The sequence below is a fragment of the Sminthopsis crassicaudata genome, chromosome 1 (assembly GCF_048593235.1).
Source record: "Sminthopsis crassicaudata isolate SCR6 chromosome 1, ASM4859323v1, whole genome shotgun sequence".
Taxonomy (NCBI): Eukaryota; Metazoa; Chordata; class Mammalia; order Dasyuromorphia; family Dasyuridae; genus Sminthopsis; species Sminthopsis crassicaudata.
This window is the reverse complement of record NC_133617.1, coordinates 109,038,305-109,064,294: the sequence shown is the minus strand read 5'-3', so window position 1 is coordinate 109,064,294 and position 25,990 is coordinate 109,038,305. Positions and strand designations below refer to the sequence as shown.

The 25,990-nt window shown below is 35.7% G+C and overlaps 1 long non-coding RNA gene across 1 annotated transcript in view; it reads right to left on the bottom strand.

Moving 5' to 3' along the window:
* LOC141552792 (uncharacterized) overlaps nt 1-25,232 on the bottom strand; it is a 30,272-nt gene extending 5,040 nt beyond the window's left edge. The window contains exon 1 of the long non-coding RNA XR_012485246.1: nt 25,053-25,232. This is a non-coding gene — a long non-coding RNA (uncharacterized LOC141552792). The remainder of the gene's footprint in view (nt 1-25,052) is intronic.
* Nucleotides 25,233-25,990: the final 758 nt, after the last annotated feature.

Genomic DNA, 25,990 nt, shown 5'->3' with positions numbered 1-25,990 from the left:
CAAAAGCTTTTTTGTATCTATTGATATAATAATATGATTGCTTTTGATAGAAATTATGCAGATATTTCCCCCAATATTGAAGTAGCCATGATGCTGGCTATGAATCCCACCTATAGTTGTAATATATGATCACTTTGACATTGTTGTAATTTTCCTAGTATTTTGTGGAAATTTGTCTATAATTTTTTTCTCTGTTTTTATTCTTCCTGGAATAGGTATCAAAACCATATTTGTATCATAACAAGAATTTGATAAAAACTTCTTTATCAATTTTTAAATAATTTATGTAGTATTGGGATTAATTATTCCTTCAATGATTGGTAGAATTCATTTGTAAACCTATCTTATCCTGGGGATTTTTTATTAGAGATCTTGTTGACATCTCATTCAATTTTTCTTCTGAGATGAGTTATTTAAGGATTTTTAAGTCTGGGGAATTTATATTTTTGCAAATATTCATCCATTTCACTTAGGTTATCAGTTTGACTAGCAAATAATTGGGTAAATTAACTCCAATAATTGCTTTAATTTTCTCTTCATCAGTGGTGAATTCATTCCTTTCATTTTTGATACTTTCATTCACAATTTCTCTACTTTTATTGCTGATGTTGTTGTTAACTGTTTTAAAATAAAACCCGTTCTAGGTTTTATTTATTAGCTCACTGTTGTTGTTTTACATTCAATATTTTTAATCTTTCATTTTTTTCTGAATTTCCAATCTTCATTGGGGGTTTTAAATTTTGTTCTTCTAGGTTTTTTTTTAGTTGCTACATTTTGTTTGTGGATTCACTCTTCTACAGGATTAGGTTATGTAATTCCCAATTAACTATTATTTTATGCTTCCATAGTCCTTTATTAAATTTATTTTTATTGCATTATCCATTAGGAAAGGGTGCATTTAATTTTCCCCTTTTGTGCATTTGTTTGTGAGTTTTGTACCTTAATACAAGTCACTTTTTCTGAAGGTTTTGGGTTCTAATTTTGCCTTTTGTGGCAGAGTAAAATGAATTTGATGATTTTCCCAGAACATAACAGGTATGAGGATGCTTTTGTAGCAAAAATCAATGTATCAACCCTGTCACTATGTTGTAATCTTACTGAAACACTATTCAATAAGGAAAATCATTTGATTTTAAGTAGGCAAGATCATTTTGGACTGCATCTAAATGGAGTTTAATTGCTAAGGTAACAAAAGGTCAGTATGAGGTTATTCACAGCCTAGAACCTTAGCATAAACAATGGAAAGATAATGTGTTTCTGACACTAAAAGATTTGAATTCTGATTTTACTCCTTGGGCTTTGGGCAAGTAATGAGCTTTTAGGGGTTTTTATAAAGTGATAATATTTAATAAATTATTCTGAAATTACTTTGTAAATATGGGCCCTGTGTTCTTCATTTTTATCTTCAGGTTCCCCCAGTAACTCTTACTGTTTGACACATAGAAGGAGAAGAGAATAAGAATTTATATAGCACTTATTATATGCTGTCTTAAAATTATTGTCTCGTTTGATCCTCACAACAACCCTATAAAGTAGGTATTATCATTATCCCCATATATCATTATTATTATCCCCATAACAGCATCCACTTAGAACTTTAAGGTTTGAAAAGTACTTTCCAGATATGAACTCATTTGATCCTTATAACAACCAGAATAGGTAGGAGTCACCCTCACTTTTCAGGCCTAGAAAGGTAAAACGGTAAGAGCCTAAGGACAAATTTGCACTGACTCCAAATGCACCCTGTCACCTAGCAGCCTAAAGCAGCCTCTTCTACTTCTGAGCAGCTCCAATTATTGAGGAATTTTTTCCCCCCTGAGGCTGGGTTTAAGTGACTTGCCCAGGATCACACAGCTAGGAAGTGCTAAGTGTCTGAGACCAGATTTGAACTCAGGTCCTCCTGAATTCAAGGCTGCTGCTCTATCCCAGCTGCCCTGAGGAATTTTTTTTTTTTTTTATGTTGAAATAAAGTCTGTTTCTTTTACATTTTTGCCCATTTCTTCTAGTTCCATGTCTTGGACCAAAGAGAACAAACCTAATTTCTTTTCTATGTAACAACCGTACAGATATCTGAAGATAGCTATTAAGTCCTTCTCTATCATCTTTCCATCCACATTGATAGGAGTCATGTCCCGATGCAAAAAAAGTATGAGGTAGCACAATGGCTTGAGCATTGGAATTGAAGTAAGAAAATGCTTGAGCTCAAATCTTATTAGCTGTTTGTATCTGAGCAAGTCACTTACCTTCTATTAGTCTCAGTTTCCTCATCCGTAAAATGGATATATTAATAAAACCTACTTCATAGAGTTATAATGAAGATCATAGCATTATTTTGGGAGAATATATACAGAGCTTTATAAAACTTAATGTGCTATTTATATATCTAGTATATCACATGCACTATTACTACTACTACTACCCTCACAACCACTACTACTTCTACTACTGCTCCTACTACTTTCATTTTCATTATTCACATTATTATTTCAAGAAGCTTTTTCATTGATGCAGACCTCCTTTGACTGCCATAGCTGGTAAGTTTTTATTCCTTTCTTATTGCATACTTACTGTGATTCGATGTTGTGAGGGATAGAAAATCCTATCCAAAAATGACTACTCAGAGATGACTCATAGAAAAGCAGAATTATTTATTAGAATCTCGAGAAGCAGATCCCATCCTGATCTGTGAGCCAGATTCACAGCAGGAGAGAGCCACTCCCTTGAAAATGTTCACAACTTTTATACATTTCAGACAAAGAACCTCCAAAATCCCACCCTCCATGTGTTGTGCTTGGTCATACAAGTCTGCACCCCCTTATTTGGTCAGTGGAATGCAGCCAACAAGGTGATTTACAGCCTCTTCAGCCACGTATATGTTCCCAGTCTCTTCTTTGGACAATGGAATGCAGCCTAGGCCTTCACATGACTGGGGCCTATAGGCCTGATTTATGTTAGCTAGAAGTCTCTGATCAATATGTGCTTAATCTGTAAGTTCTTCACCATATCTTACTCCACACAATGTCATTCAAAAGCATCTGTCTCCTCATAGTCAAACCAAGCTAAGTTGATTCTCCTTGGGCAGATACACCAAATTATCAGATCCCTAAGCAAAATCTTTCATTTGGAAGCTCTGCTGACCCAGACTTTGAGAACCCAGGCTCATTTCCAAGGCATAAAGGGGGATCAAGGAGGTGTTCATGAAGGAAGGCTATCCATGATATCACTCAATTGAATTCAAGCCATCAAAGATATTCTACTATATGCTACCAGAGTTACTGGTGGTGAAGTGGATAAAATGCTGCTCCTGGAGTCAGGAACACCTGAATTTAAGTCTAGCCTCATTTCCCTATTAGCTGTGTGACCCTGGGTCACTTTACCTTTCTCTGCCTATAGTTTCATCTGAAAAATGATGTTTTTCACCTGGTTGTAAGCTGATATCTGTAAAGCAATTTATAAAATTAAAAGTGCTATATAAATGTGTTGTTGTTATTATTCAGTCATTTCAACCAAATTTAACTCTTCATGACCCTATTTGGGGTTTTCTTAACAAAGATATTGGAACTTGCTAGTTCCTTCTCCCGCTGCTTTTCCAGATGAAGAAACTGAGGCAAAGGCGGGTAAGTGACCAGGGTATCATACAGCTAATAAGTGTCTGAGTCTTTCTGATTCTAGGCCCAGAACTCTATCCACTGCAACACCTTAGCTGCTCCAAGTAAATACTAGCTATTATTATATTACTAGTGAATCACTATCACCTGTGATCTTCCAGGAAAGAATGACTACTTTGGGGGGTACAGTTGTGGTTGAAGTGACTTGCCATGAGTGACACAGCTGGGATGACCACCCATAAGGGATGTTGCAGACCTGGAGATTCATTTTTAGGTAACTTTGAATAGATTCTAAGGTATTTTCCCAACTCTGAGATAACCAGACAGCTTTGTAATGCAAAATAGAATTTCAGTGAACAGGAGAAACTCTCAAAGGATTTATTTTGTTGTTGTTGTTTTGTTGGAGTTTTTTGAGATTGAAAGACAAAAAGAAAAGATCTGGGTCCCTTCTAGACAATTGTATACCCTCCAGAAAAGAATTTTTCCTCTATTCCAGATGGTAAATCTGCAGAATTCACAATTATGTAAGGATCTTGAGGCAGGTTGTTTAGATTTGAAGGAAGGGATCCGGTAGTGCCCTAAAATACAACAGTGTTTTAAACTTGTCTGTAGCTAAGTCAAAGGTAGGCAGTGGGGACTGGGCAGGGAAGAAAGATAGCAGAAGCCCTGTTTGTGAATTGGACTATCTACAAATAACACTGGATTGGGAGAGTGGTGAGAAGGCTAGTGAAGAAAGTGTGCTGGCTCTTGTCAGAAGTCCTTAAATTAGGATACTCAGGTTGGAATGCTGGTACTGGCCATGTGACCTTGTCCTGGGACAAGCACCGTTTCTGATCCTAAATTCCTTTATTTATAAATAATAGACTTAATAATAAATACTTCTCTGGGTTGTTGTTGTGTATATGGTGGGGAAGGACTTTTTTTCCAAAGCTTAAAGCCTGATAAAAGTGTGAATTATGAGTCCTGTAGATATACAGCTGGAACTAAAAGGGAGTTAAGCATTTCTTAAGTGCTTAAGTATTGGGCTAAGGGCAGGGGGTGCACATAAAAGTAAACAACAATTCTATACCTTCAGGGAGCTTATATTTTAATGGAAGAACACAATAAATAAAGGGGTGCTGGGAGAGGGGAAAGGGTATCTATACAGGTACATGGTGAGAAGACGATAAGAATTAGAATGATGGCCCAATTCCCTTCTAAAGTACAAGGTTTGCTTATATGAGGTGAGGGAAGATGAGGATGGAATCCTTGATAGCAATGGGATAGAAATGGTCCAACAGAGGCTAGGGTGAGGAGCTGCAGCTAGTCTTGGGATCCATTCCAGTGGTGCTATATGGAGCCGTTGACCTCTGGCAAATGTCTTAATCTCTATAGGTCTCAAGTTTCTCATCTGTAAAGTGAGAGATCTGTAGCAGTTGACCTCTATCACTTTCATGTTTTCAAAGGGCTTTGCAAAAATCAATTCTAATAATTCTCTCAGCAACCCTATGAGATGGGTGTTATTATTATTGCCATTTTTCATGTTAGGAAACTGAGGCTGATAGAAATTAAATAACTTTCTCAGGATCAGAGCTAGTAAGTGTCTAAGAGAGCATTTGAACTCAGTTATTCCTGAATCCAGAACTCTTATTACATAATCTGTATGTACAACTTAACTGCCTAAATATTTACATCTATGGGCTGCAATTTCTAAGGTTCCTCCCAGATCTCAATTATATATCCCTGCGGATTGGGCTTCAGAACTTCCTCTGCTATCCTGGGACATCCAGCTACATATTACTCGAAAAATATATAAATGAAAGCCAATGGTGTTTATATAAACATTGTTAGTTCATTTCAGGGAAGGGGTAATTCCGTTTTCTAGGAGCAAAGAGAGGGCTCCTTCAGCTCTCTGACAATTCAGAGTAACTTGAGAAAGGTCTCTAAATAGATATCAGGAAGAATGGGCTGGATGTTTTTTTCCTCCCTTGTGATGGTTGTTGTCAGGAATGCAGTGACTGCCTTCTACGTGACAGGTCCTGAGTGCCTGCTGAGCACAAAACAAGAATATGCTGATGACATAATTTGATTTGGCTTGCTGAAAACTCCAATATACAGCTTCATTTCTCCAGCTCAGACTCCAGGCTTCATTTCCATGAGAGTACTTCAAACTTGGACCTGCAACTAACCTTTTTTTCTGTTCACTTGTCTAAATTTAAGATTGTTTTGCCCTAATGTCTTCACCTCTGACTTTTGCTTTCCTGAAAAATCTATAACTTCCTCATGGCTTGGTATTCTCTGAAATACTTTGTGGAACAGGAGAGCTTAACCTGAGGTCTATGAACTCTTTTTTAACAAAGGTTTGATAACTATACTTCAACATAATTTGTTTCTTTTGTAAGCCTGTGTAGTTAATTTTATTCATTTAAAAATATTATTCCAAGAAGGGGTCTGTAGATTTCACTAGACTGTCAACATGGTCCACAACATAAACAAAGGTTCACAATTTACCCAGTACTTATCAAAGAATTCTATGTACCAAAGGCACTTGCCTGGACTTTGGGGATACAATAATGAAAACAATGGTGTCTCGTTTCTAGACCTCTTCTTCCCTCTCTCCCCCACCATCAAGGACACAGCCAATTAGAACACATAGTTGAGACTTCTTCTGTAAACACTTTCAGCTCATTCATTGATATTCAGCTACTCTGATGAGAGATATTTTATTATCCAGAAGGCTTTACTATTGTCACTGTAAATATCAAACTAAAGAAAAAAACTTGTACCTGAATACTTGTACCCATAAAAAAGAAGAATAGTCCTATATAAATAATCTCAGGGATGTAGCAAAGTACAAAAAAAAAGTTATTATTGTTCGGTTAATTTTTTTCTTTTGTCATCTTAGAGGTTAAAGGAGGATTAAGAAAAACACAAAAACACTGCTCTGACGGTAGGATAATGGTAATGGAGGATGGCAGAAAGACAGAAGGCTTATTTTCTTTCCATTTTCTTTGCCAGAGAGGATGACTTGTTTTATTTTGTTTTGTGTTTCCTGAGAAAGATAAAACAAAAATATTTAACAGAAAGTTTAAAGTAAAGATGAAATTAAAGATAATAAGAGAAACTTGCTGCCCTCAATAATTTCATGGAAAGAATTGTGGGATGTGATTATTAAGCAACTGTGAGCAATATCTGAAAGACTATGGAGAAATGCAGAGAAACTATTGGATTGTAGAGAGGCAAATATCATCCTGAACTTTTTAAGGGAAGGTGATGTGGCCTGCAAATTATAGGTCAACAATATGCAGGAATTTGCATTTCTGGCTTTTTCATAATGCATATTCTGTAGTGATAATTGATTTTAAAAATAAAATTGAGAAAATATCCTTTTGGAAAACTGGAACCCCAGAGTATCTATAATTGGTCTCTTGATTCCCAATCCTTGATGATCTGCTCCTCTTCAGACAGTCCAAAATTAAATTCATTTTTAAAAAATTTTGGCTACTGGAAAACGTTGCTACTCATACTGAGCTTGTAATCCACTATAACTTGAACTGCTCTCCAACCCATCTTGTAGTTGTGCAGTTGATTTTTTGAACTCAAGTGTAAAACTTTGCTTTGAGCTCTATTCAAATTATACTGATTTCTGATCTGACCCAATGATATGGTTTATCAAGATCTTTTCAATCAGGATTCCATTTGTCCTATCTTTTTACCATCTGCAGGTTTGATGAGCATAGCATCTACACCTTGACACACATCATTGATAAAGATGCTAAAAATCACAAGGTCCATTGTATGTGCAAGAATGTTTGTGGCAGCCCTCTTTGTAGTGGCCAGAAACTGGAAACTGAGTGGATGCCCATCAATTGGAGAATGGCTGAATAAATTGTGGTATATGAATGTTATGGAATATTATTGTTCTGCAAGAAATGACCAGCAGGATGATTTCAGAAAGGCCTAGAGAGACTTACATGAACTGATGCTGAGTGAAATGAGCAGGACCAGGAGATCATTATATACTTCAACAACAATACTATATGATGATCAATTCTGATGGATGTGGCCCTCTTCAACAATGAGATGAACCAAATCAGTTCCAATAAAGCAGTAATGAACTGAACCAGCTACACTCAGCGAAAAACTCTGGGAGATGACTATGAACCACTACATAGAATTCTCAATCCCTCTGTTTTTGTTCGCCTGCATTTTTTTATTTCCTTCACAGGCTAACTGTACACTATTTCAAAGTCTGATTCTTTTTGTACAGCAAAACAACTGTTTGGACATGTATACATATATTGTATTTAATTTATACTTTAACATATTTAACATAAATTGGTCAATCTGCCATCTGGGGCAAGGGGTGGGGGGAAGGTGGGAAAAAACTAGAACAAAAGATTGGGCAATTATCAATGTTGTAAAATTACCCATGCATATATCTGGTAAATAAAAACTATTAAATAAAAATACTAATAAATAATAATTAAGTTTTAAAAATACATTGCTGTACCATAAAAAAATTTTTTTTTAAATCACAAGCTCCAGTGTAAACCTATTAGAGCCATATTTCCACACTGGTGTGCCTTGGTGAATGACCTCCATTAAAATTCAACAATGAGTGGACATGGGATTTTTTCTTTGTAGATAGAGGTATTATGAACCAGGAAGCTGCTTGCATAAATCCTTATCAAATCCCTAGCCTACCAAAAGAATCTTGGCCATCATCCACAAGAGATAGTGCCAAAGGGATAAGTTACAGCAGCTGCCACAATTCCTTAGAGAGGTCCAAGTTGCTTTGGCTTATATTCCAGAGACCCTTCTAGTGTTTAGTGTCAAAAGCAATTGAGGATAAGCATTTGATTGACAGCATTGCTCTTACTACTGGATAGTGTCAGGCATTGGTGAGTATCACTCTATGGAAGTTACTTGCAACCAACTTATGAGACAATTAGTATAATTATGTATTCTCGTCATTTTGCAAGTGGGAAAACTTTGGCTCAGAAAGTCCAAGATCTTATAATTGGCAAGTAAGATGTGAACTCATTTTATAATTACAAAGCCAATTACTTTTAGAATACACCTCCCTGATTTCCTAACGCTGCATCAGAGTATTTCTGGCATGTATAAAACAGGCTATTTGGTTCCCTCTGCCATGCCTTTGTGTTAAAACAGGGATATGAAAGGCAGCATTTTGTAGGAGTTGGAGAATACTAGAGAAGCCAAGAAGATGTGTTTGACTTCTGACACATGCTAGCTGTCTGACCGCAGTTGATTCCCTTCAGCTCTCAGTGCACTGGACAATTCTCTAAAAAGTAAGACTCTAATTATATAGGACATATGAATAAAGATGCTGCCTGTATCCAGAGAAAGAACTCTCAAATAGAAGTATATATAGAATAATTTTACACACACACACACACACACACACGCACATAGACTTGTGTCTAATAATAGTTGTCTCTTGGGTGGGGAGGGCAGAGGGAAGGAAAAAAGGGGAAAATGTGCATGATAACTTTATTATATATTTGAAAAGACTAACAAATTGCACAAAAGAAGTTTGCAGTTTCATATCAATCATATTTTCTAAAAAAATGATACTTTTACAGAAATGCTTGTTTTATTCCATAAATTAGAAAAAAAAAAGTTTAAAAAAAACATTGAAAACATTTTTAAAAGAACTAAGATTCTAAGACTATAACTTGGGGAAAGGTACCAAACCTGCGTTGGTAGAGGAATTTGTCTCTCCTAGGCTTTCTCTATATTAATGAAATCACAGGTTCAGACATATTCTTATCCCCTATTGCTAGTACAAGTTTCTAAACCTGAAAGTATTATATAAATATTGAGGGGCTATTAGGGCAGTAACGCAAAATAGAAAGCATCCAGGATACCTAAGTTAGAATTCTGTCCCAGATCCTGTAGATGTGTCTCTCACACATCTCTCAGTTTCTTCATCCATAAAATGGGATTAATAATAACTGATACTATATGCTTCACAGGGTAATCATGAGAAAATTAAGGCATCAGGATATCATATAGCATTGAGCCAAGGAGAAAACAATTCCCATTCTTATATGTGAGCTGTTTTCTTCTTGGCTGAGGGCTATGTGAAACCCTGATATTTGGGGACAGAGATCTGAGCCTCCTCTTAATGTTGTGACATATTTATTAATCATGCTAGCAAAGATTAATGTAAGTGATCAGTGATATTCTCAAATACTAAAGATTCCTCATGGAACCTGCACAATATTTACATACCCTTGGAAGAGTGAGTGTTTCTGAGGATGGCAATTAACCCTGATGGGTTAACAAGTAATGCAAGAATGACTGTTATAAGAAGAGATTCTAATGAGGGGGTGGAGTGGGGACTTGAATGATCACTCATTCTTAGAAAAAGAGACTTACCAGGAGGACCTGAGTTCAAATCTGCCCTCAGATACTTAACACTTCCTAGTTGTGTGACCCTGGGCAAGTCACTTAACCTCAATTGCCTCAGCAAAAAATTAGGAAAAAAAAAAGAAAAAGAGACTTACCTCTTAACCAGACTATCCAACTTAGGGCAATCTAGACAAAAAGTTATCTACCTCTGCTCATACCGGGCTGAGTGGAACACAATGATCAGGAACTTATCTTAGCTTCAATTCTTTGTAAGTTCTCTAGTTGAGAGGAGTTTCCCATCCAGGATTGGAAGGCATGCACTAGGGATTTGGATAATCACATCCATCTATAATGCCCTTCAGAAACTAAACAGTTTACAGGCTTCTGAAGAAATCTTGATTCTAATTCTATCTATCTGTAGATTAATAATCAGTTGTTGAATTAGGATGCTGATTTAGGAGCAAGAGGTTGGAGGAAAGGAAAGCCATAAGAAGGTGATCTAAAAAGCTGGCTAATATGAGAGTTATAAATAGAAATGGAGATAGGTAGGAGGTGAGCAGCGAGGGAAAAACAAACACAGAAGTCCTACAGAGACCATTAGAGGAGATAAATATAACTAATGAGAGAAGAGTGAACTTCCTGGGGAAAGCTTCAGGGAATTATTACATAGATGTAACTAGGGATCCAAATATTTCTCTTAAGTTGCTGCACTACTTCCATCTATTCATATGAAGGGATAGGGACCAGACCTCAGATTTCACTGTAACAGCGAATTCTTAGATGAAGAAATTTATTCTAATAGTGCAGGCTGGTACTTTCTCTGCAAACTATAGTTTTAGAGAGTTGCTTATACCACAAAACCTTTTTTTAGAGGTTAAAAAACTGGCCCAGGGTCTCACAGATGGCATGTATCAGAAGCAAAATATGCACACATCTGCATATATACACATATGTACATACAAAATACATGTACATACATACAAACTGGAAGAGTGCTTTCTCTGATCTCTACTGACCTCTACTAGGTTGTGAAATTCTTCATACCTGGTCAGTCAGCAAGCTCTCTTCCCTTGCCACCTGTCAATCAGTGGCAAACACACAAGGCATGTGACTGCAGTCACAATTCTACTTGAATGTGGGAACTATTGGTTTTGGTTGTGTGTGTGTGTGTGTCTGTGTGTGTGTAGACTCCAGTGATTTTAGATAGGTGGATCAGTGAACATGTTGTATTTAAAACCAAGAAGTTGCTGTTGTTCAGATATTACAGTCATGCTTTATTCTTTGTGACCCCTTTTGATGTTTTCTTGGCAAAGATACTGGAGTGGTTTGCCATTTCCCTCTCCAATTCATTTTACAAATAAAGAAATTGAAGTCAATTAGCATCAAATCACTTGCCTAGAGTCACACGAATAGTAAGGAATTCAGGAAGATGAATTCCTGACTCCAGACCTGGCACTTAAGCCACTGTACCACCTAGCTAGGGAACTAGCTCAGAAAGCCCTGAGTTCAAATTTGGCTTCAGATTCTTCCTAGTTGTATGACTCTGAGCAAGTCATTTAATTTCTGTCTGCTTCAGTTTCCTCATATGTAAAGTGATAGTTATAGCACTTACATCTCAGGATTGTTGTGAGGATCAAATGAGATAATATTTATAAATATTTTGCATGCCTTAAATGCTATATAAATGCTACTCATTATTTATTTACATATGTATCTTCTTTTTAAATCCTAAAATATTGTATAAATACTAGCTATTATTATCTTAGGCTTAATAGGACAAACTGGTTAAAGGGAAAAGAAACAAGATACCAAATAGAAAATAATCATGGAATTAATACTCTTGCTTTGACACCAGTACAGATGGATGAAAGGGAAAGTCAGTCAAACAATTGTATGTTTTGATATTACTGTTATTTTATGTGTTACCAAGAAAGGCAACTTTGGTGAAAGGTTTGTCAGATTCAGAGCCAGAGGACTTGAGAGTTCAAATCCTGAGTCTGTTAATTTTGAATTGTGTGAACTAATATTTGTAATGTACTTAGTATAGTGCCTGACATATAGTAGGTGCTTAATAAATGCTTATTCCACTTCATTGCACTCTGTATCTGTTTCTCTGCTTAGTTTCAACTCTAGGGACTAGATATCACAGTCCTGAGCAGCCTTAATTTTCCCTTACCTTTCCTTATTGCTTTTATTTTTTGTTTCCTACCATTAGGTTGTAAGCCCTTCGAGGATAGGTATTTTTAAAAGTATTATTTTAAATTTTAAAAAATTTAAACTAAAAAATTGTTAAAATTTTTAAAAAATAATTGTATCCCCAGGGCTTTGCACAGTTCTTGGCACATAGTAGGTGCTTAACAAATGTTTATTGAATTGTGTTAGATTGCTCCTTCTCTTTGGGCAAACATTATCCCTCTTTGGGTCTAATTTTTTTTTTTTGTAAAATTAGGGAATTAGTCAACATTATATTTAAAGTCCATATTAACATTAAATCCTACAACAAATTGGTTAAATTCTACAACAGACTGCTTTTTTTCTCTCCTAACTATCCCCCTGTAGAATTAATCAGCCTTACTGATAAAGGTTAAGAGGATGGTAAATCAGGGGAAAAGGTAGAAGAAAATATAATCAAGTATAACCAATATTACTGACAGTCTTTCATGCTATCCCTATAGACAAGGTGGAGAATGAAAGCTGGATGATAATACTTAGGTAAATCTAGAAATTTTTAATGACTATAGACAAATAGAGTTAATTAACAGATCAGTGTCAATCTTGAGAGAAATCTCTAGTGAAATGTTGTAGGTATCTATCTGTTCAATACTTCAGTCAATAAATTAAATGAAGGCAGAATCCACTTTGCTTATCAACTTTTATCATTAAGCTTGGAAGGATAGTGGTGCTTTGGATGATAGAACTAATGTCCCTAAAGATTCCTAGGAATTGAAATAATGGGCCATATCTAATAATTTAAAATTTAGTATTTAAAATAATGTCATTTTGGGGGCAGCTAGGTGGCGCAGTGGGCAGAGCACAAGCCCTGAATTCAGAAGGACCCAAGTTCAAATCTAGTCTCAGACACTTAACACTTCCTAGCTGTGTGACCCTGGGCAAGTCACTTAACCCCAGCCTCAGAAAAAAATAAATAAATAAATAAAATAATGTCCTTTCTTTAGTCTCAAACATAAAATTACTCAATAAAATGATATATGATTAAGATAGCAGTTTGTCTGGAAAAGATCTGGGGCTTTTAATATACATAAATTTAATATGAGTCAATACTTATGGTATAGACACATAGCTAAAATGAATATAGGCTACATTAATAGGAATATTATTTCTAGAATATAAGTGACTATTTCATTGCATTTTGTTGGTCAAATTATACCTAGAAGATGGTGTTCGATTCTTGTCAACACATATTTGAAAATACTGAGAAGCTGGAGCAGGTCTAGAGGAAATTAGCTAGGATGATGAGACACTGTGACTCAGAGAATAGAGTGCTGACTTTGGAGCCAGGAAGACTTAGCCAGCTTCTGACACACTAGATATGTGATCTTAGGCAAATCCCTTAATTTCTCTAAGTCTCAGTTCCTTCAACTATAAAAGAAGAGCATTGAATTAGCGGGTCTTTAAAATCCCCTCTAGACCTAAATCAATGATCCTATCACAAGTTTAAAAAAAAAAAAAAAAAAAAAACAATAAACAAAAAACCTTTCATATGAAAAGTAACAGAAAAGGGGCAGCCAGATAGTGCAGTGGATAGAGTACTAGCCCTGAAATCAGGAGGACCTGAGTTCAAATGTGCTCTAAACACTTCCTAGCTGTGTGACCCTAGGAAGTCACTTAACCCCAATCGCCTCAGCAAAAAACAAACAAACAAACAAAAAAGCAACAGAAGGAAGAGGATTTTTAGACTGGACAAATGAGACTTAGGGGAGACATAATAGCTATATTTAAGTATTAGAAGTGCTGTCATAGTGGAAAATGAAATAAATGCATTCTTCTTGACCATAAAGAAATAGGAACATTGGATGCACATATTTGAGGAAGATTTTAAATTTACAAAAAAGAGTGATCCATTTGCTGAGTATATAGGAAGTCTTGCGAATATTATAGCCAAAATTCAATACTCCCAGGCTAAAGGGAAAATACTTTAAGGAACAATAAAAATAATATTCAAATATTATGGAACCATGATCAGAATCACACAAGATTTAGCAGTAACTCCTTAAAGGAACAGAAGAGTTGGGGTATAATATTCTAGAAGGCAAAAGAGCTAGAATTACAAATAAATGACCTACCAAATATCCAAAACCTACCAAATATACCAAATATATCCAAATTTGAATATATTCCCTCAAGGTAAAAAAAAATATGGATATTTAATTAGAGGACTTTCAAGCATTCCTGGTAAAACAATAAGAACTATATAGCAAATTTGACTCTCAAATATAAGATTTTAAAAAGGCATAAAAAGTTAAGCATGAAATAGAAATCATAAAGGGATTCAATAAGGTTAAACTGTTTACATTTCTATATGGGAAAAATACATGTAACTGTTAAGAGCTTTACCATTATTAGAGCAGGTTAGAAGGATACTATATATAGACTGACAAAGTGAGAGTGAATTGATTATGTTGGAATGATGTTTAAAAAAAAAGGATAGGTAAGAAAGAGGGATGTCCTGGCAGAAAGGAAAAAAGAGAAGAAGAATGGGCAAAGTTATTTCATCTAAAAGTGGTACACGAAGAAGAGATTTTATAGGAAAGGGGAAAATGATGGGAAGATGCTTGAACCGCATTCTCATCTAAAATTGTTCAAAAAAGGAAACTATATCTGTATGCATATATGTATATGTGTATATATATATATGTATATATATATATATACATATATATATATATATATTCAGTTAGGTATACAAATCCATCTTACCCAACAGAGAAATAGGAGGAAAAGGGAATAAAAAGGGAGGTGATGAAAGGAAGGGCAAATAAAAGAAGGCAGTTTTCAGAAGTAAAACAGGCTTTAGATGAAGGAAAAAGAGGAGAAGGAGAGGGAGAGAGAGAGGGATGTAATAAGGTGGGGAGGGAAACAGAGTGGGGGAGAAACAGAAGAAAATAAGATAATGGAGAGCAATGCATGATTAGTAATCACAACTGAATAGGTTGAACTCACCCATAAAATAAAAGTATAACAGAATTGATTAGAAACCATTAATATGTTGTTTATAAGAAACACAACTGAAACAGAGAGACAAACACAGAGTTAAAATAAGGAATTGCAGTAAAAAAGGTTGAAGTAGCAATCTTGATCTTAAACAGAAGCAAAAATAGATCTTATTAAAAAGGATAAACAAGGAAACTGCATCTTGTTCAAAGGTATTGTAGACAATGAAATAATATCAGTACTAAACATATATAAACCATGTGGCATAGCATTCAAATTCTCAAAGGAAAAGTGAGATGAATTACAAGAGGAAATAGAAAAATTTTACTAGTGAGAGATATCGACTTTCCCCTCTTGGAGTTAGATAAATCTCTTTATAAAATAAATTTTAAATGAAGCTAAGGAAGTGAAAAGATTCTTAGAAAAGTTCTTTATGACAGACAACTGAAAAAAATTAAGTGGAAATAAAAAAAGAGTACACCTTTTTCTCAGCTGTAAAGGGCAGAAAGAAGTTATCCTCCACAAAAGGAAAAACTTTCTCCTAGGGATGTCTGAAAATAGAATAAGCTAGGGGAGGCAATGAGTTATCTGGCATGAAAATCATTAGGTAGATGTGCCTACTACCTAATATTAAAAACCTACTAATGTTATACCTATTATACTTAATTTGCTTACCAACTAAATGTCTAACCGGTCTTTTTGAAAGAAAAATGAAAAGCAACAAAACTCCCACCTTAAAGGAGCTTCCAGTTTACCAGAGTAGATCCTCAGTGAATTCCCAAAAGTTCACAGGGTGATGTATTTAGAGCAGGAAGCTCAACAACAATCTTACCCAACACTTTGACTTTGCAGATAATTATCTATGAGGGAATCAATGCCTCAGGTAAAGACTTGGACTAGGTGCCCTCTAAAGTCTCTTTCACTTTTATCCTTATAAATTTCTTGATCATTTCAGAGATTATTATCTTCCTCTCTTCGGGTAGAGAAACCCAAGGGCACAACTGTTGAGGAAGCTCCCAAGGTTATACATAGTAAGTCAGTGTCAGAGCTGGGCCTGGAACACAGGCCTTCTGATTCCAAGTCTTAAGTGCCCTTTATTCCAGTTCCTGCTCTCTCACAGAGGAAAGAATGCCATTTCTCTCCCCTTTCTCCTTGCCCCCCCATTGGAATTCTGGGAACAGTTCCAGCACCAGCTGAACACAGCTAAAGGTTAGAAATTTGCTTCTTAGCCAGCCAGAGGCTGACTTTCCTCTTGAAATTTTACCTTATGTGCTGGACTCCAGATTTATTCTCTAGTCACTTCAATACAAGATTTTTTAAATACCTACTATGTATATACATACCTACTATGTGCCTACTACCTAATACTAAAAACCTACTAATATTATACCTACTCTATTTAATTTACCTATCACTGAATACCAAACCAGCTTTTCTTTGACACAAAAAATGAAAAGCAACAAAACTTCTGCCTCAAGGAGTTTACAATTTATCAGAGTAGATCATCAATGTATTCCCATGAGTTCGTAGGGTTATATATTTACAGCTGAAAACTCAAAGATAATCTTACAGATAAGGAAACTGAGACCCAGGAAGTTAAAAAAAAAACTTGTGCCTGAATTATACTGTTGTCAGGGGCAGCTAGGTGGTACAGTAGATAGAGCACCAGCCCTGAAGTCAGGAGGACCTGAGTTCAAATCTGACCTCAGACACTTAGTACTTCCTAGCTGTGTGACCCTGGGCAAGTCACTTAACCCCAATTGCTCAGAAAAAAAAAATTTTTTTTAAATACTGTTGTAACCATCATCATCACTATCTCTAATATCATCATCATCATCATCATCATTTCTGTGAGATTCCAAGATTAGATACACTATTTCAGTAGCCAGTTAGGCTATAAGATTACATGTGAAGAGAGCTCAGAGCAAAAATGATACAAGTGGGTAACTTACCTTCACAGCAATTATTCATTAAGTCTGTCTTACCTGACAACACACTGATCAGGTTTTTACACTGGCCTCTCTGTTTCACCAAACAGGCTGATCGTTTCACTCTCCATTCCAACTCTAATATGCATTGGGACCTTTGACCATTCCTGCTGGGTTTCAGGCAAACCCCTCAGTTTCAAATCCCAGATAACCTTTCCTATCTACCTCTTGGACCTCAATCCAGCTTCTGGAGTCTATCCAGTTTCTTTCACATTTGCTGGCCATTTTTTGTTTACTTGGAGAAGTTCCCTCTTATAACTGCCTAACTTGCTCTCCAGTCTTTTCCAATTAACCTCTCTCCAATCAACTACCTACTCTTCTCTGATTTCCCCATAAAACCCTCTGAACTGGATCAAATTATTACTCTTTCTGATTCCCATTCCTCTTAAATCCTGTCTTTCTCCATTGTTGACCATTAGATCTTAGGGATGTGACTCAGCCTTCTTGTCTCTAAATCATGAAATTCATATCCAAAATTTCACTTTTACCTTTAATAACCTATCTAAATGCAGAATATGGGATAGCATGTGACTTTAAAATCTCTTTAATTTTTGTAATATATAATTAATATTATTATTTAAATCTCTGTAAATTATTATTATATGATCTCTGTAATAGCATTAAGCCATTGAAGAATTATTAAAGCTTATATGAATAAATTAATAGATCCATGGCCAAATAAAGCATGTATTAAACATTTACTATGTGCACAGCACTTGACTAAGCTCTGGGCTTACATATAGAGAAGTAAAATCATACTGAGATCTCAAGGAACTCATATACTAAAAGGAGAGAAAATACAAATGGAAGGATTCAGCTGCAAGTCAGGGGGAAAGTTTCTATGGTCCATAAGATATATCAGCAAAGCAAATGATTGTTCCTCTTCTTTAAAGTCATTTCTACTGGTAAAATCCCATCACTCTCTGATGTTGAACTGTTTGACTTGTGACCAAGGACTTTGGTGACAAAAATAGACTTTACTGTGTTTTCACTAGATATGGCTGTAGCATCTATAGAAACAGTTACAAGGAGGGACAAAAGAGGGAAGCAGGTTACCAGGAAGAAATGCAGGAGGCTGCATCTCCACAGGACTTACTTCATTATTCCAATATGGTAGCTGTGGGCATTGGACTAGAAACCTTGCTATTCCAAAGGCTCCTGGATTCAAGGCTCAGGACTGCCTCCATCAGGATAATGTAGTATAGTAGTTTGATTTGGTGCCTCCTGACTCTCTCTTAGGGTCCCTTGCTGCTTGCCAGACTGGCTTGCTTACCAAATGAATGGCAATGGCTTCAAAGATGGTAGGGATAGCTGGTCCCTTTTCCATAGAAACCACTTCTCCATATGATGGCCATGGAGTTGGGCTAGAACAAGACCCCATATATGGTTATATGATTTTTAACATCTCAACTTGTTTTAATTCTTATATCTATTCAATTAGATAGAAAGTACACTCTTTATATAGATGAGAAAATTGAGGCTTAGAAAAGTTAAATAACATTTCTAAGATCACAGCTAGTCTGTGGTGAACCCAAAGTTTAAACTCAACTACATTATCTCAAAAACCAACTAATGGTATTTAGCTCCATCCAAACATAAATTGAAATATTCCTTTTTCTCTCCTCTGACATTGCTGTTACCATGGTGCAAGCCCTTATCAACTCACAAACTTTCAATAGCCTACTGTTAGCTTGGCCTGCCTCAGGTATCTTCACACTCCAATTCTCAGTTCAGCCGCCAAAGTAATTTTCCTTAAGCACAAGTCTCACTCCATCACTTCCCTACTCAATAAATCCCAGTGGTTCCCTATTACCTCCAGTATCAAATAAAACATCCACTTTGGTATTCAAAGCCCTTCCCAACTTAGTCTCCTTCTATCTATCCTGTATTCTTAGGATTTATGCCCTAATAAGTACTCAATCCAGTGATACTGGTCTCCTAGCTATTCCTTAAACAAGATATTTCATCTATCTTGGTTCTGGGTATTTACTCTAGCTGTCTCTTATTCTTGGAGTGCTCCCCCTCCTCATATGTCTTCTTGGTTCCCTGACTTTCTTCAAGGCCTAATATCTTAATCTCCTACAGAAGTCTTTTCTAACTCCTCTTATTCTAATCCCTCCCCTATTTTATTTCCTTTTTATCTGGTACTATTTTTACTTAACAATACCACTACTAAGTTTGTATCTTAAAAGGATTTTTTTTACAAAAAAGGAAAAGAATGTATATGTACACTCAATGTTGTATGAAGATGTATTCTGATGGAAGTCGATATCTTCAACATGGAGAAGATCCAACTCACTTCCAGCTGATCAATGATGGACAGAAACAACTATACACTTGGAAGTGAATGTAAACTGTCAGAACTACTGTCTATCTACCCAGGTTACTTATACCTTCGGAATCTAATATTTAATGTGCAACAAGAAAATGGTATTTGCCCACATGTATTGTACCTAGGTTATATTGTAACATATGTAAAATTTATGGGATTGCCTGTCATCAGGGGGAGGGGGTGGCAGGAGGGGGGGGATAATCTGGAAAAATGAATACAAGGGATAATGTTATTTTAAAAATTACTCATGCATATATAATGTCAAAAATTTTATAAATAAATAAAATTTAAACAAACAATAAAAAGAATGTATATGTACAAAAATATTTTAGAAGCTCTTTTTGTGGTGACAAAGAATTGGAAATTTCAGAGATGCCCATTAACTGGGAAATAGCTGAACAAGTTGTAGAAATATGATTGTGATAGAATACAATTGTGCTATAAGAAATGATGAATAGGATGGTTTTTAAAAATTAGGAAGACTTGTATGAACTTATACAAAGTCAAATGATCAGAAATAGAACACAGTAAAAGCAATATTATATGATGATAAACTATGAATTACGCTGTTCTCAACCATACAATGATTCAAGACAATACCAAAGGACTAATGATAAAGTATTATCTGAGCTGATGTAATGAGAACCAAATGATATAATTTAGGAGACAATTCCTGGTCACCAAATGATGAAATTGTTGTAGGCAGCAAAGTTTGGTCTTGTGAAGAAATCACAATGGTCATTTTCTTTGGGAAAAAGTATATTTATTTAAGAAAAGAGTTAAGGTTCAAAGAAGATTCCAAAAGGTTGGGGTTTCAGACTGGTGCCATTAAATGTTTCAAAAGAATTTGAGGCTCTAACCCATCTCCAAGTCAAGGCGCAAAGTTTATTATAATTATAATGGCAATTGAAGCAGGCTAAGTTACAAAAGAATTTAGCAAAGAACGGGAACAAGAAGATAAATTTATAGGAAAAAGTCAGAGAGACCAGGAGTTTCATGTTATTCATTAGCTCATTTTATGGCTTATGGGAAGGTATGAGGGGTAGTCTATTTACTATTGTCTTGGGAACTTTGTTATCACTGACCAACAGATTGTTTATCTGACAATCAGCAATGTTTGTAGGACTCTAGAACTCCTAAAGTCAAAGGGCTTCAGGATTATGGCTATATCTTCTCTAAAAGCTAGGGGAAGAAATATGTAACTACATTATTCCCAAGTCTAGATAGCTTTAAGGTTATTGCTATATTTCCCCTAGAAGCTGGACCCCATCAAGATTATAGACAAAATAAATAAATACAACGGATACCAGAAATGGTAAATATGAAGTAGAGTTGGAAGTGGGCAAGGAAAGGGGTTTTAACAATTAATGATGGAAAAGACAAGTTTCTTAGTACGATCCACAATTAACCAGGAAAAGGGGAACACCCCATGATGTTGGAGAATGCCCTTAGCTGGCAAGTTAAATAGCAAAAGAGATTTAGCATTGGTATTTAGCTATAAGAAGGAAAAAGGCATCATATTGAAGTAGGAGGGAAACTGTTCCCTTTACTGAAGCTGAGTTCCCTTTAAAATTATCACTCTGAGATTGTGTCCCCTTTTCTGATTTCGGAGATCAGGATCTCCCAGGCTCATCCTCTCAGGATAAGAGAAGCAATACTATTCAGAGGCAAATCAACTCTCATAGAAATTCTAAATTCTCATTCAATTGAGAAATCCTGATCTGATAAGCTCAGGCTGTCCCAGCCCCCCACCAAGATACTCAATATAACAGTTTCCTACAATTCAGCCCCTTGCAGAAGGCCTAAAGTACCTTGCTCAGCTGCTAGGACTCTGCCCGCTGATTCTCTCAGCATAAAACTCCATTTCCCCAATAGGACTCTGCCACTATAGAAGTCAGTTTCTTAGCAAACTGATTTCTATCCAACAATAAACTTTCATTTTGCAATTAATAATTCAGGAATAAGCGAATTATTTCACTTTTAAACCTGTGGTGATTAAAAAGGGATTTTAACAACTCTCTTACCACCAGGAATTGAGGGGATTCAGACCTTATTAATATGACATGATGGGGGGGGAGGGTTGAGAGAAAAAACACCATGAGATATAGTGGGGGATGAGAGAAAAGATACCACATGGCATGGGGGAAAGAAGAGGGAAAAGACACCCCGAGGCAGAATGTTGTGGTGGTCTGTAACCCCAAGAGGGATTCAGCAATGATGGTGTGAGCCAAGGAAAGATTTATAGGGATAATTTAACCTCAAGGATTTAACAAAACTCAAATTTCTAACCAGACATGGCAAGGTAGGGCTACCCACAATCTCCATAGAGGATGGGACCACAAAGCTAAACTGATCCCATAAGTGCTCCTCTCTGCCTATGGGAGGGAGTGACTCCATCAATAACCAAGACCTCATCAATCCACCTTTTTTTTAACTTTATTTTTCATGTTATTGTTATGTGTTGCTCTTAATTGCATATGTATAATTTATATCAGATTTCTTACCTTCTCAAGGAAGGGAGAGGAAAAGAAGGGAAAGAATTTGGGATTCAATTATTTTAGAAAAACAAATGCTAGAAATTGTTTTTATATATAATTGGAAAAAATAAAATTTTAAAAATTTATTTAAAATGTATTTAATTTAATATTTAAAACAAAAAATGAGGCAACACAATTAGGGGGCCTCTAGTCAATGGCAATTCTCTCAAGATACAAGTGGGGAGGAAGAAATAAGGTTTAAATGCAGCAGACCTAGTTCTCAGAGTGTGGAACAAAAGCAAAGTCATGTTACTGAATAAATGAATAATTCTTAAAATCCTTCTGTGATAGCTCCTGGACTGATTCCTTTTGAGAAAAGTTATTTTTTTTTGAAATTCATTTTAAAAAAGAAAAATCAGCATTTTTCTCCCTTATGATCCATTAAACTTAACATCAATCAAAAGTCAGGTCTCATGTCAAGGTCTGCTTTGTGTACCATAGGAATTCACCAGGATGATCTGCAATTTTAGGAGAACAAGGGAAGAACAAATGGCCCATTGGAACATTGTTATAAACAATTCAGACCCACAATTACTCTCTTGCAGAGAACAAAGCCTTAGCTTGCAGCCAGAATAGATTTACTGTTTGCAGAGCCCTTTATGAACTGAAACTTTCAGCTTCTTTGCCTCTTTCTGGGGTCTCCTGCTCCATGTTCTCCTGCATGTGAATGTGGCCCTGCTTCCTGGGATGGTCTTTTCCAGACATCAGAATCTATATTATGGCTAATTGAGACTTTTTTGAGGATGGCTATTCATCTATATATGATTGAGCAAAGCAGAACCACCTCTGAGGTATGGGATAGTTGGGTCTGATATTTTTATCCCCTTATTTCACACCATCTTTTAGGAAAATGAAAAAGATTGAGAAAGGGAATCATAGGGGAAATGACAGAGGTTTCCAGGTGGTATATTGGAAGTTTCTTTAAAAATGTAATTGATCCATAAATATTACCATCAAGGCAAAGAGGGGTTCTGCTCCTCTTTTTTCCATGTACAATTCCCTCAAATTGCATAGTGCCCATCTTAGAAAGACTTGACTCCCTCAGACTTTTTATTGATCTTTATTATAAATTTGATTCACTCGGAAATTATTAATACAGCTATAGGAGCAATGATTATATGCCTCCCTGATTCTAAAAACTTTTATGAATAGCTTTGAGACTAATGTAGCCCTGAAGCATGGGGTGTAGTGTTATAAAAAGAACTGTGGGGCTAGAATAAGAAGATCTACCTTTAATTTCCAGCTTGCCCATTTTACTAGATCCTGGGCTGGTCATTTAACTTCTCCAAAATTCCATTTCCTTCAGTATAAAATAAAGATAATATTTGCACACTACTTGTCTCACAGAGTTGGCAAGAGGAAAGTTTTATTAACCTTTAGTTAATATGAAATATTACATAAAGATGAGTTCTACTCAAATAGATTTTTGTAAGTTCCTCAAGGTCAGGGATCCTGCCTTAGATCTCTTTAAATGGTGGTTCTTATGATTTGATAGCTGGTGGAAACCTCACCCCAATCTATTTCTAGTAGAAGTCTCAGAATAGGAAGTGGAGTTCAACAATGTGACAGCCCAAAGTTATACAGTTAATTAGTGTAACGATCAATAATTTTTACATTGAAAACTGAGGGGGGAAGTTAGCAAAAAGAGAGTGAAAAATGTAGGCTCAACTGACTAGAACATTCAATCATTTTATTTCTGAGCTGGAGAGTATAATGGAAATAATGGAATAGAGTAGTGACTCAGACAGGAGACCAGAGTTTGAAACACAACTAATAAATATACATATTTATCAACTATGATTTTGAACAAGTTATTCCATCTCTCTGAGCCTCAGTTTTCTTCATCTGTGTCAAATCCTAATTTAAATCAAAGCCATGAATTGAGGAATATAGTTAATTAAATTAAAGTTAATTGAGATAACAGAGTACCCTGGAGGATGTCTAGTGGGTTTCCCAAATTAGAAGCCCATAGAAAAGTTTTACTCTTAAGAGGGAAGAGAAAAGAGACAGCACAGTTGCAAGGCTTCTGGCAATCCAAGCAAAAGGAACCACTTCATTCTGGCTGTTTTGCCCCTTCTCCCAACAATTTCAACTGAAGGGGGCAAGGACATCAAAGGCTTGGGTTCCCCCACAAGGCAAGATTTTAGGTTGGGAATTAAGGTTTTAGCTCAGCTCATCCTAATTGACATTATCTTGCTGGGAATGCTATAGACATTCTGATATTGCTAGAATCATTTACAAACTGGAAGGTAACATCATATCTGATATTTCTGTCCTTATATTAAAGTTTCTATTTGTTTACTTGTTATTATTATTTATTTGTGACTTTATTTTTTAATTATATTAAATCCTCATAAAGGCTCAGCTTTTTTCTGGTAATGATCCTGCCACTCAGAAAGGGCTTGATCAGAAGGGAGAAGCTTGCTCCCTTAATATTATAAATTCCAGATATTAGGAAGTCTTGTACTCAAACATGAAAGAAAGTTTGCAATATTTTTACTTTCCCCTCTCTATTGTCCTGTTGTTTAGCCTGTCAGAACAAACTTCTTAAACTTTCAAAAGATAAACTATCTTTCTCCTTTGAAAGGGACTGAGTTCTTTACTCTCATAGTAAAAACAGGCAAGGTTTCCTATCAGACAGGGTTAGCAGAAGACAGAAGACTTGGTGACATCTACTTTGTATGATGTGACTGGTTGAGGAGACTCTGCTGCTCCCAAATAGTTTCCTCATCCAACTGCTATAGTGCCTGGAATTTTACCGTTGGGTAATCACTTATTTGACTTCCAATGAATATTTTTGGAAGAGAAACCATATAAAAATCCAATTTCCTGGAGAACTTATCACTCTTGTATTCTTTCTATCACACCATTTTAAATTTCAGATCTCCTAACATTTAGGTCAGAAACAAAACCCTACTCCCCAAGAAATTCAGATTAAAAAATCAGGAGGCAGACTGATTCAGAGAAAGTAATTCTAGGTTTATAAGCTATTGAAGATTATAAAAAGTCATCAACACTGAGAACAGTTACTAGATTCAATTGCTTTGAAAATTACCTCAACTGATTCAGGCCAGTCCCAATGGTCTTATGATGAAGAGAGTCTTCTGCACCCAGAAAGAGGACTATGGGGATTAAGGGTGGATCACAACATAGTATTTTCACTTTTTTATTGTTGTTTGCTTGCATTTTGTTTTCTTTCTCATTTTTTTCTCTTTTTGATCTGATTGTTCTTGTGCAGCATGATAACTGTGGAAATATGTAGAGAAGAATGTCACATGTTTAATGTATATTGGATTACTTTCCATCTACAGAAGGGGATGAGGGAAAGGGAGGGAAAAAATTTGGAATATAAGGTTCTGCAAGGGTGAATATTGAAAATCATCTATGCATATATTTTGAAAATAAAAAGCTATAATAAAAAGGAAATAAAAGAAAATTGCCTCAATTTACTAATTTCATTAATAATAGTAATTATAGCTCTCATGTACACAGTACTCAAAGATTTGCAAAGTGCTTTCCAAATGTTATGTCATTATACTCTCACAACTCTGGGAAATAGGTACTATTATTATTTCTATTTTCCATATAGAAAAGTGAGATTAAGTATTTGAATTGTTTGATAACCAATATTTTAAGAAGCACCAAAAATAAGAAATAATGGCAGGAAAATGCAGATTTAAAATCAGGGAATTTAATTTTTGGTTCAAGTTTTATCATTAACTATGTGTGTGGTCTTCAGCAAGAAATTCAATATCTCTCAACTCTAGCTTGTTCATCTGGTAAATGAAATTGTTGAATTACATGTTTCCTATGATGTCTGAATTCTAAACTTGATAACTACCAGGCTCTATCCATTGTACTGAACATATACTCTGCAGTGTGCTGTGTGAAGAAGTGGATGTGGGAGTGCAGATGTAGTGGAGTTTGCTCTGGAGGAATCCTAGGGGGCATTTTATCCTGGAAGGTAGTGTGCATCATTTTGAGCAAGGGGAA